The sequence below is a fragment of the Mustela putorius genome, unplaced genomic scaffold (assembly GCF_011764305.1).
Source record: "Mustela putorius furo isolate JIRA1106 unplaced genomic scaffold, ASM1176430v1.1 tig00003836_pilon_pilon_pilon, whole genome shotgun sequence".
Taxonomy (NCBI): Eukaryota; Metazoa; Chordata; class Mammalia; order Carnivora; family Mustelidae; genus Mustela; species Mustela putorius.
Genome location: NW_025421989.1, coordinates 35,775,094 through 35,784,849, shown reverse-complemented (window position 1 = coordinate 35,784,849; position 9,756 = coordinate 35,775,094). Strand labels below are relative to the sequence as shown.

General features: G+C 38.4%; 1 pseudogene; it reads left to right on the top strand.

The window, feature by feature from the left end:
* The first annotated feature begins 697 nt into the window (after positions 1-697).
* On the top strand, positions 698-1,467 carry LOC123394743 (annotated as a pseudogene).
* Positions 1,468-9,756: the final 8,289 nt, after the last annotated feature.

Sequence of the window (9,756 nt, the reverse complement as noted above, 5' to 3'; positions counted from 1 at the left end):
GATCTCTCCCTGTCAAATAAATAAATAAAATCTTTTAAAAATAAATAAATAAATAAATATTTAATTTATTTATTTGACAGAGAGAGATCGCGAGTTGGCAGAGAGGCAAGCAGAGAGAGAGAGAGGAGGAAGCAGGCTCCCTGCCAAGCAGAGAGCCCAATGCGGGACTCGATCCCAGGACTCTGAGATCCTGACCTGAGCCGAAGGCAGAGGCTTAACCCACTGAGCCACCCAGGCGCCCCTACAGGCATTTTTTTGACTAAGTGCTTGAAGAAAAATCCTTTTAAGTCTGAGGCTAAAGGTCATTTTGCCTCCTCTTAAGACTGCATCAGGACTAACTCAGCACTTAGAAGAAATCAGGAAAGGACTCAAACACAACACAATGGGTCTTAAAAAACACCATAAAGGGTTGCAAACATATCAGCAAGGGTCTCAAAGAAGTTAGGAAGGGGCTTATTGTTATCAGAAAGAGTCTCAAACAAAACAAAAAGGGTCTCAAAGATGTCAGGAAAAGTCTCAATGTCCTTATATACATAAGGATGAGTCTCTCACATAGATCAGGAAGACACTCATGTCAGGAAGAGGGTCAAATAAGTCAGGAAGACTCTCTGAAATAGGTAGGAAAGGATCAAAAACACGTCAAGATGGGAAGTCAGAAAGAGTCTCAGAAAAAGAAGGAAATGTTCCAAGCAGAACCATGGCAGTTGGCAAGATCAAGGGCTTTATAAAAGGTCGCAAAAAGGGAGCCAAGAAGAAAGTGATCCAATTTCTAAGAAAGATTGGTATGATGTGAAAGCACCAGCTATGTTCAATTAATAATAAATACTGGAAAAACACTCATGACAAGAACTCAAGGAACCAAAACTGCATCTGATGGCCTCAAGGGTAGCGTTTTTGAAGTGAACCTTGCTGACTGAAGAATGGTGAAGTTGCAGGTGGAAAATTAAAGCTAACCACTGAGGGTATTTGGGGCAAAGACTGCCTGACTTACTTCCATGGCATGGATCTTATCTGTGACAAAATGTGCTCCATAGTCAAAAAATGGCAGCCCACAATTGAAGCTCATGTTAATGTCAAGACTACTGAAGATTATTTGCTTCATTTACTCTGTGCTGGTTTTACTAAAAATTGCAACAATCAGATTTGGAACAGCTCTTATACCTAGCACCAACACATTTGCCAAATCCAGAAGATAAAGTAAATCATGACCCTAGAGGAGCAAATGACTTAAAAACAGTGGCCAATAAATTGATTCTAGATAGTATTGGAAAAACAAAGAAAATGTTTGCCAGTGTATTTATCCACTCTATGGCATCTTTGTTAGAAAAGTAAAAATGATGAAGAAGCCCAAGTTTGAACTGGGAAAACTCAGGGAGTTTCATGGTAACAGTAGAGTCTTGAAATACTACTGCGAATGAGGCAGGTGCTAAAGTTGAACAAGCTGATGGATATAAGCCACCAGTCTGAAAATATGTTTAAAATTCAGGCTTTTAATGGTGACAAATAAAAAGTCTTATTTGTGACAAAAAAAGAAGGAAGGATCTCAAACATGTCAAAAAGTGTCTCAGTCAGACCAGAAGACTCTCAAATAGTAAGGAGGAGCCTTAGACACCTCAGGAAAGGTCTCAAGCGAGTCAGAAATAGTCTCAAATATGTCAGAAGGAGTCTCAAGTCAAGAGAAATCTCAAGTACTTCTTGAAGAGTCTCAAATAAGTTAAGAAGTGTACTAAATAATAAGGAAGTGTCTAAAACAGAAAGGAATGTTTTGAATAGTCAGAAGAGGGTCAAATACATCAGAAAAAGTCTCAGTCCAGATATGAAAAGTTTCAGATATGTCACAAAGGGCCCCAAATAATCTGGAAGAATCTCAAAAAACTATGTACGGTCTCAAGTGCATTAGTAAGTCCCTCGCACACGTTATAAAAGGTCTCAAACATGTTAGGAAGGGTCTCAAAGTCATCAGGGAGAGTTTTAGATACACCAGGAAGGGACTCATACAAGATGGGTCTCAAATACATCAGGAAGGGCCGCAAATATGTTAAGAAATGTCTTAAGCAGTCAGTAAGAGATACAAATACATGGGTCACAAACTCATAAGGAAATGTTTTAATGACCTTTGAAAGGATCTCACACTGACAGACACAGTCTTTAATATGTCATAGAGGGTCTCAAAAAAGTCATGGGGGGTAGCAGACAAGTCAGAAATGATTGTGCACATGGCAGAAGGCGACTTAACATCATTAGGAAGTCTTAATCAGGCATGGACCCAAATAAGTGAGAAAGTGGCTCAAACAGGTCATCAAGTCAAACATGTTAGTTTCAACCCTGTCAGAGAGTGTCAAGCAAGTAAATTGTTTTAAATGCAACAAGAAGGCTCTCCAATGGGGTAGAAAGCATCTCCAAGTCACCAGGATTGATTTTAAGCAGCAACAAAGAGTCTTAAATTCAAGAAGTTTTTGAAACAAGTCAGTAAGAGTTTCAAATAAGCCAAGAAGGAACTGAAACAAAGGGAGAATCTCAAATACACCATGAAAAGTCTCAAACATGTCAGGTATCTCAAACATGTCATGAAGTGTATCACACAAGTCTGAAAAGTTCTCAAAGATGAGAAGAAGGGTCTCAAAGGTATCAGGAAGTCTCACATACCTCAAGGAGGGCTTCAAACACATCATGAAGTATCTTAGACACGTCCAGAGGAGTCAAATATGTCAGGAAACCGGGGCAACTGGGTGGCTCAGTGGGTTAAAGCCTCTGCCTTCGGCTCAGGTCATGATCCCAGGGTCCTGGGATTGAGTCCCGCATAGGGCTCTCTGCTCACCAGGGAGCCTGCTTCCCTTCCTCTCTCTCTATCTGCCTGCCTCTCTGCCTACTTGTGACCTCTGTCTGTCAAATAAATAAATAAAAATCTAAAAAAAAAAAATGTCAGGAAACCTATCTAATACCTCTGGAAAGGTCTTAAGAAAGTCAGGGGGGCGCCTGGGTCACTCAGTGGGTTAAGCCTCTGCCTTCGGCTCGGTTCATGATCCCGGGGTCCTGGGATCGAGCCCCACGTTAGGTTCTTTGCTTGGCGGGAAGCCTGCTTCCCTCTCTCTCTCTCTGCCTGCCTCTCTGCCTACTTGTGATCTCTCTCTGTCAAATAAATAAATAAAAATCTTAAAAAAAAAAAAAAAGAAAGTCAGGAAGGGTATACATGTTAAGAGGAAGAATCTTACTCGGTCAGGACAGGCCTCAAACATTTCAGCAAGAGTATCTTGCAGGTAAGAATGAGTGTCAAACAAGCCAAGCAGGGTGTAAAATATGATAGGAAGGGTCTCAAAGTCATCAGGAAGAGTCTCAAATGGTCAGGAAAAGTGTCAGACAAGTCAGAAAGGGTCTTAAATAATGAGAAGGAAACATTAACATTTCAGGAAGCATCTCAACCAGGCAGAGAACATCACATATAGTCAGTAAAAGACTTAAACATGTCTGGAAGAATCTTACACAAGTTAGGAACTTTCTCAGTCATGTAAGGTGGAATAAAACAAATCCATAAAGATCTCACTCAAGTCAGGAAGGTTCTCAAGCAGAAAAGAAGATTCTCATTTATGGCTGGAAGGGTCTGAACATGTCAAGAAGAGTCTCACAGAAGTTGGGAAATGTCTCAAGCAAGTCAGAATGATCTGAAATACATCAGAAGAGTCTGAAATAAATCATGAAATGCTCTAAACAGGTCAGAAAGTCATTTTTTAAAACTATTTTTAAAACAGGTTCATTGAGATATAATACACATACTATACAATCCACCCATTTAAGGTTTATAATTAAATGGTTTTTACTATATCCACATATGTGTATAACCATCTTCACAGTCAATTTTAGAACATTTTCATTGCTTCAAAGAGAAATTTTATATGCTTTTGCTATCACTTATTCCCTTACACCCTGCCTCCTGCCCCAGCCCTAAGCAACCACTAATCTCATTTCCTATTCTGGACTTTCATGTGAACTGAACCATATAGCATGTAGCCTTTTTTGACTGGCTTCTTTCATTTACCTTAATGTTTTCAAGGTTCATCCATGTTGTAGCATTCATCTCTATTGTGCTGCTCAAGTCCTCTATTTCCTTGTTGATTATCTGCCAGTTAGATCTTCTGCCTAACTGTTCTATCCATTATTTATTTGCTTATTTATTAAAGATTTTATTTATTTGAGAGAGAGAGTGCATGAGCAGAGAGAGGGGCAGAAGGAGAAGGAGGGAGGCTCCACTGAGCAGGGAGCCCAAGGCAGGGCTGGATCCCAGGACCCTAAGATCATAACTTGAACTGAAGGCAGATGCTGAACTGACTGAGCCACCCCGAGTGCCCCTGTTTTATCCATTATTTAATGGGAGCTCTTGAAGTCTTCAACTATTATTGTTAACTTGAATATTTCCCCCTTAATGTTTGTCAATTTCTTGGATTGTTAGGTACATATATATGTTTATAATTGTTATACTTTCCAGATATATTAACCCTTTATCATCATAAAATGTACATTTTTGGGGCACCTGAGTGGCTCAGTTGGTTAAGCATCTGCCTTTGTCTCACTCAGGTCATGATCCCAGGGTCTTAGGCTTGAGCCCCACGTTGGGCATCCTGGTTGGTGGGGAGTCTGCTTCTTCCTCTCCCTCTGCTCCTCCTCCAACTCTTGCTCTCTCTCTGTCTCTGTCTCCCTCTCAGGTAAATAGAATAAAATCTTAAAAAAATTTTAAAGCCCATTTATTTGATATTAGTATAGCCACTCCAGCTTTCTTGTGGTTGCTGTTTGCATTATGTATCTTTTTCCATACTCTTATTTTGAATGTATTTGTCTTTTAATCTAAATTGTAACAGCAGATAATTGGATTTTTAATTTTTTAAAAAATATTTTATTTATTTATTTGATGGCTAGAGATCACAAGTAGGCAGAGAGGCAGGTGGTGGGCAGGGGGGTGGGGAAGCAGGCTCCCTGCTGAGCAGAGAGCCCAATGCAGGGCTTGATCCCAGGACCCTGAGATCATGACCTGAGCCAAAGGCAGAAGCTTAACCCACTGAGCCATGAAGTGGATCCCCTGGATCTTGTATTTTTATCCAGTCTGACAATCTGCTTTTCATTGGATTATTCAACCCATTCACATTCAATGTTATTAATATTATAGCTAGCTAGAATCATGGCTGCCATTATACCTTTTGTTTTCTCCATGTGTCATATCTCTTGTTCATTTATTCCTTGTTACTGCTTTCTTTTGCATTAAGTGACTATTTTCTAATATAACATCTTAATTATTTTATGATTTTTTCACTACAGTTTTTAGTTATTTCCTTAGTATCTGCTCTAGAGATTTCCCTATACATCCTATCAGGATTTATTTCAGCTTTATATTAACTTATGAAAATAAGTTAGTGAGATATAGAAATTTTACTCCTATATAACCCTTTCTCCCTTTTTGTGCTAATTTATTATATATATTACATCTTATACATGTAATAAACCCAACAATACATTGCTGTAATTATTACTTTTTTTTAAAGATTTTATTCATTTGTTTCACAAAGAGAGACCCAGCAAGAGAGGGAACACAAGCAGGGGAAGTGGGAGAGGGAGAAGCAGGCTTCCCACTGAGCAGGGAGCCCAATGTTGCGTTGAGCTGAAGGCAGATTTTTAAAAAAATAATTAAAAAAAATTTTATAAACATATAATGTGAAGGCAGATGTTTAATGACTGAGCCACCAAGGTGCCCTTAATTATTACTTTATATAATGTTATATCTTTTAAAGATGAGAGAAGAAAGGAGACCTATATATATTTATGCCATTATATTATTGTTATCGTAATATATGAATATATATATATATATAATTATAAAAGATTTTATTTATTTTACAGAGAAAGACACAGCAAGAGAGGGAACAGAGCAGGGGGAGTGGGAGAGGGAGAAGCAGACCTCCGGCTGAGCAGGGAGCTTGATGTGGGGCTCAATCCCAGGACCCTAGCACCATGACCCAAGCCAAAGGCAGAGGCTTAACGTCTGAGCCACCCAGGTCCCCCAGTATATGAGTATATTAGCCTTCCTATTTATCATTTCTAATTCTCTTCATCTGTTCCTATGGATTTCTGTTATCATATTGAGTCATTTCCTTTGTCCAATACACCTTGATCACTACCTACTTCCTTTGTGCTGTTATCAGCAAATATATTTCAATTTTATATGTTATAGGCCCAATAATATTACTACATACATATTACTTTATATAATTACTTTTAAAATCAGTTAAGAGAAGAAAGAAAAAGTATGCATTTATACCATTTTGTATAATTACATAATTACTTTACTGGTATTCCAGTTTTGTTTGTGTGGATTCAAATGGCTGGGGTCATTTACTTTGGAACCTGAAGAGTGTCCTTTGACATTTATTGTAAGATGGGTGTTCTAGCAATAAATTTTCTCAGCTTTTGCTTATCTGGGAATTCTGGGAATGTCTTTTTTTTTTTTTTTTAAGATTTTTATTTATTTGACAGAGAGATCACAAATAGGCAGAGCAGCAGGCAGAGAGAGAGGGGGAAGCAGGCTACCCGCTGAGCAGAGAGCCCGATGGGGGTTCAATCCCAGGACCCTGAGATCCCAGGACCTGAGCCAAAGGCAGAGGCTTAAACCACTGAGCCACCCAGATGCCCCTGAGAATGTCTTTATTTCATCATTTTTGCACTATATCCAGCTTTGAACACGCTGAATATTTTGAATATATCTACCTTTACTAGACATAGGACTCTTAAGTAGAGTTTTTTTTTTTTTTTTCCCTTTGAGCACTAGAGAATGTCATCCACTGCTTTTTGGCTTCTATCGTTTCTGCCGAGAAGTTAGCTGTTGATCTTATTGAGGTTTTCTTGTAAATATGAGGTATTTTTCTCATGTTGCTCTCAAGGTTTTATTCTTGTCTTTGGCTTTCAGTACTTTTACTGTGATACTTCTGTTTGTGGATCTTCAAAGAGATCAACATTTATCCTACCTGGAGTTTGCTGAGCTTCCTGAATGTAAAGGATTTCTATCAAACTTAGAAATTTTTCAGACATTATTTTTTTTTTTTATTTTGAAGATTTTATTTATTTATTTATTTGACAGAGAGAGAAAGAGCATGCACAAGCAGGGGAGCAGCAGGCAGAGGGAGAAGAAGCAAATTCCCCAATGAACACAGAGCCCAAACCGGAACTTGATCCCAGGATCCTGGGATCATGATCTGAGCCAAAGTCAGATGCTTAACCAACTGAGCCACCCAGGTGCCCCCAGACATCATTTTTTTTGGAATATTTTTTTGGTGCTTTTCTCCTCCTGGTGTTCTCATTATATTGATGTTGGTATGCTTAATGGTGGACTACGTTTCTGAAATTTTGTTCCTTTTTCTTCATTTTATTTTCTCTTTGTTCTTCAGATTGCATATCTCCATTAATCTGTCTTTACATTCACTAAACTTCTCCTTGTTCAAAGCTACTACTGAACTCCTGTAGTGAATTTTTTATTTCACTTATTTTTTATTCTTTTCCAATATATGCATTTAATGCTATAAATTTCCCTCTAAACACTGTTTTTGCTGCATCCACAAATTTTGATAAGTTGTGTTTTCATTTTCATTTAGTTAAAATGTTTAAAGATTTCTCTTGAGATTTCTTCTTTGATACATACGCTATTTAGAAGAATGTTGGTTAATCTCCACATATAATTTTATAATTTTATCTTCCTGTTATTGATTCTAGTTTAACTCCATTATTGTCTGAGAGCAGACAATGCATGATTTCTACTCTTTAAATTTGTTAAGGTGTGTTTTATAGTCCACAATGTGATCTGCCTTGCTGAATGTTCTGTGTGAGTTTGAGGAGAACATGTATTCTGCTGTTGTTGGATAATCTATGGATGTCAATTATATCCAGTTGATTCATGGAATAGTTGAATTCAACTATGTTCTTATTGATTTTCTGCAATCTGAATCTGTCCATTTCTGATACAGTTGAAGGCTTCAACTATGATAGTGGACTCATCTATTTCTCTTTGGATTTCTATTAGTTTTGGCCTCACATAGTTTGATATTCTCTTGTTAGGCACATATATGTTAAGGATTGTTACATCTTTTTGAAGAATTGGCCCCTTTATCATTGTGTAATACCCTTCTTTATTCTTAGTAATGCTCCTTGCTTTGAAGTATACTCTGTCTGAAATTAATATAACTATTTCCTGCTTGCTTTTTTTTTTAAGTTTATTTATTTAATCTCTACTCCCAGTGTGGGGCTTGAACTCATGATCCCCCAGATGGAGAGTGGCAAGCTTTTCTGACTGAGAGAGCCAGGGGCCCTTCCTGCTTTCTTCTGATTAATGTTAATGTGGTACATTCTCCTCCATCCATTTACTTTTTTTTTTTTTTTTTTTTTTTTTTTTTTTTTTTTTTTGCTGTAACTCTAGAATACAGGTACTTTTCAAACTCAAGAATGGGTTTCCTTTTTTTTTTTTTTAATTTTTTAAAAATTTATTTTCAGCGTAACAGTATTCATTGTTTTTGTACCACACCCAGTGCTCCATGCAATCCGTGCCCTCTATAATACCCACCACCTGGTACCCCGACCTCCCACCCCCCACCCCTTCAACCCCCTCAGATTGTTTTTCAGAGTCCATAGTCTCTCATGGTTCACCTCCCCTTCCAATTTCCCCCAACTCCCTTCTCCTCTCTATCTCCCCATGTCCTCCATGCTATTTGTTATGCTCCACAAATAAGTGAAACCATATGATAGTTGACTCTCTGCTTGACTTATTTCACTCAGCATAATCTCTTCCAGTCCCATCCATGTTGCTACAAAAGTTGGGTATTCGTCCTTTCTGATGGAGGCATAATACTCCATAGTGTATATGGACCACATCTTCCTTATCCATTCGTCCGTTGAAGGGCATCTTGGTTCTTTCCACAGTTTGGCGCATCCATTTACTTTTAATCTATATGTGCCTTTGCATTTAAAGTGGGTTTCTTTATTTTTACTTTTTAAAAAGTAGTATTATTTTTAAGTATTCTCTACACCCAACAATGGGCTCAACCTCAGAACCCTGAGGTCAAGAGTCACTCCCTATACTAACTGAGCCAGCCGGGTGCCCCTAAAATGGGTTTTGTATAGACACCATATAGTTGGGTTTTGGTTTTGATCCACTCTGACAATCCATGTCTTTATTTTATTTTATTTTTAAAAAGATTTTATTTATTTATTTGACAGAGAGAGAGAGAGAGAGATAGATAGTGAGAGACGGTAACACAAGCTGGGGGAAAGGGAGAGGGAGAAGCAGGCTTCCCACTGAGCAGGGAGCCCAATGCGGGGGCTCAATCCCATGACCTGAGCCAAAGGCAGATGCTTAACAACTGAGCCACCCAGGTACCTCACAATCTATGTCTTTTAATTGGTACATGTAGACCACTGACATTCAAAGTGATTGTTGAGGGACACCTGGGTGGCTCAGTTGATTGGACGACTGCCTTCGGCTCAGGTCATGATCCCCGAGTCCTGGGATCGAGTCCCGCATCAGGCTCCCAGCTCCACGGGGAGTCTGCTTCTCTCTCTGACCTTCTCCTCGCTCATGTTCTCTCTCACTCTCTCTCTCTCAAAAAAAAAAAAAAGAAAAATTAAAGAAAAAGAAACAGTGTTGATATAGTTGGATTAATATCCACCATGTTTGTTACTATTGCCTTTTTCTTTATTCCTATTTTTGGTTTCTACCATTTTTCTGCCTAT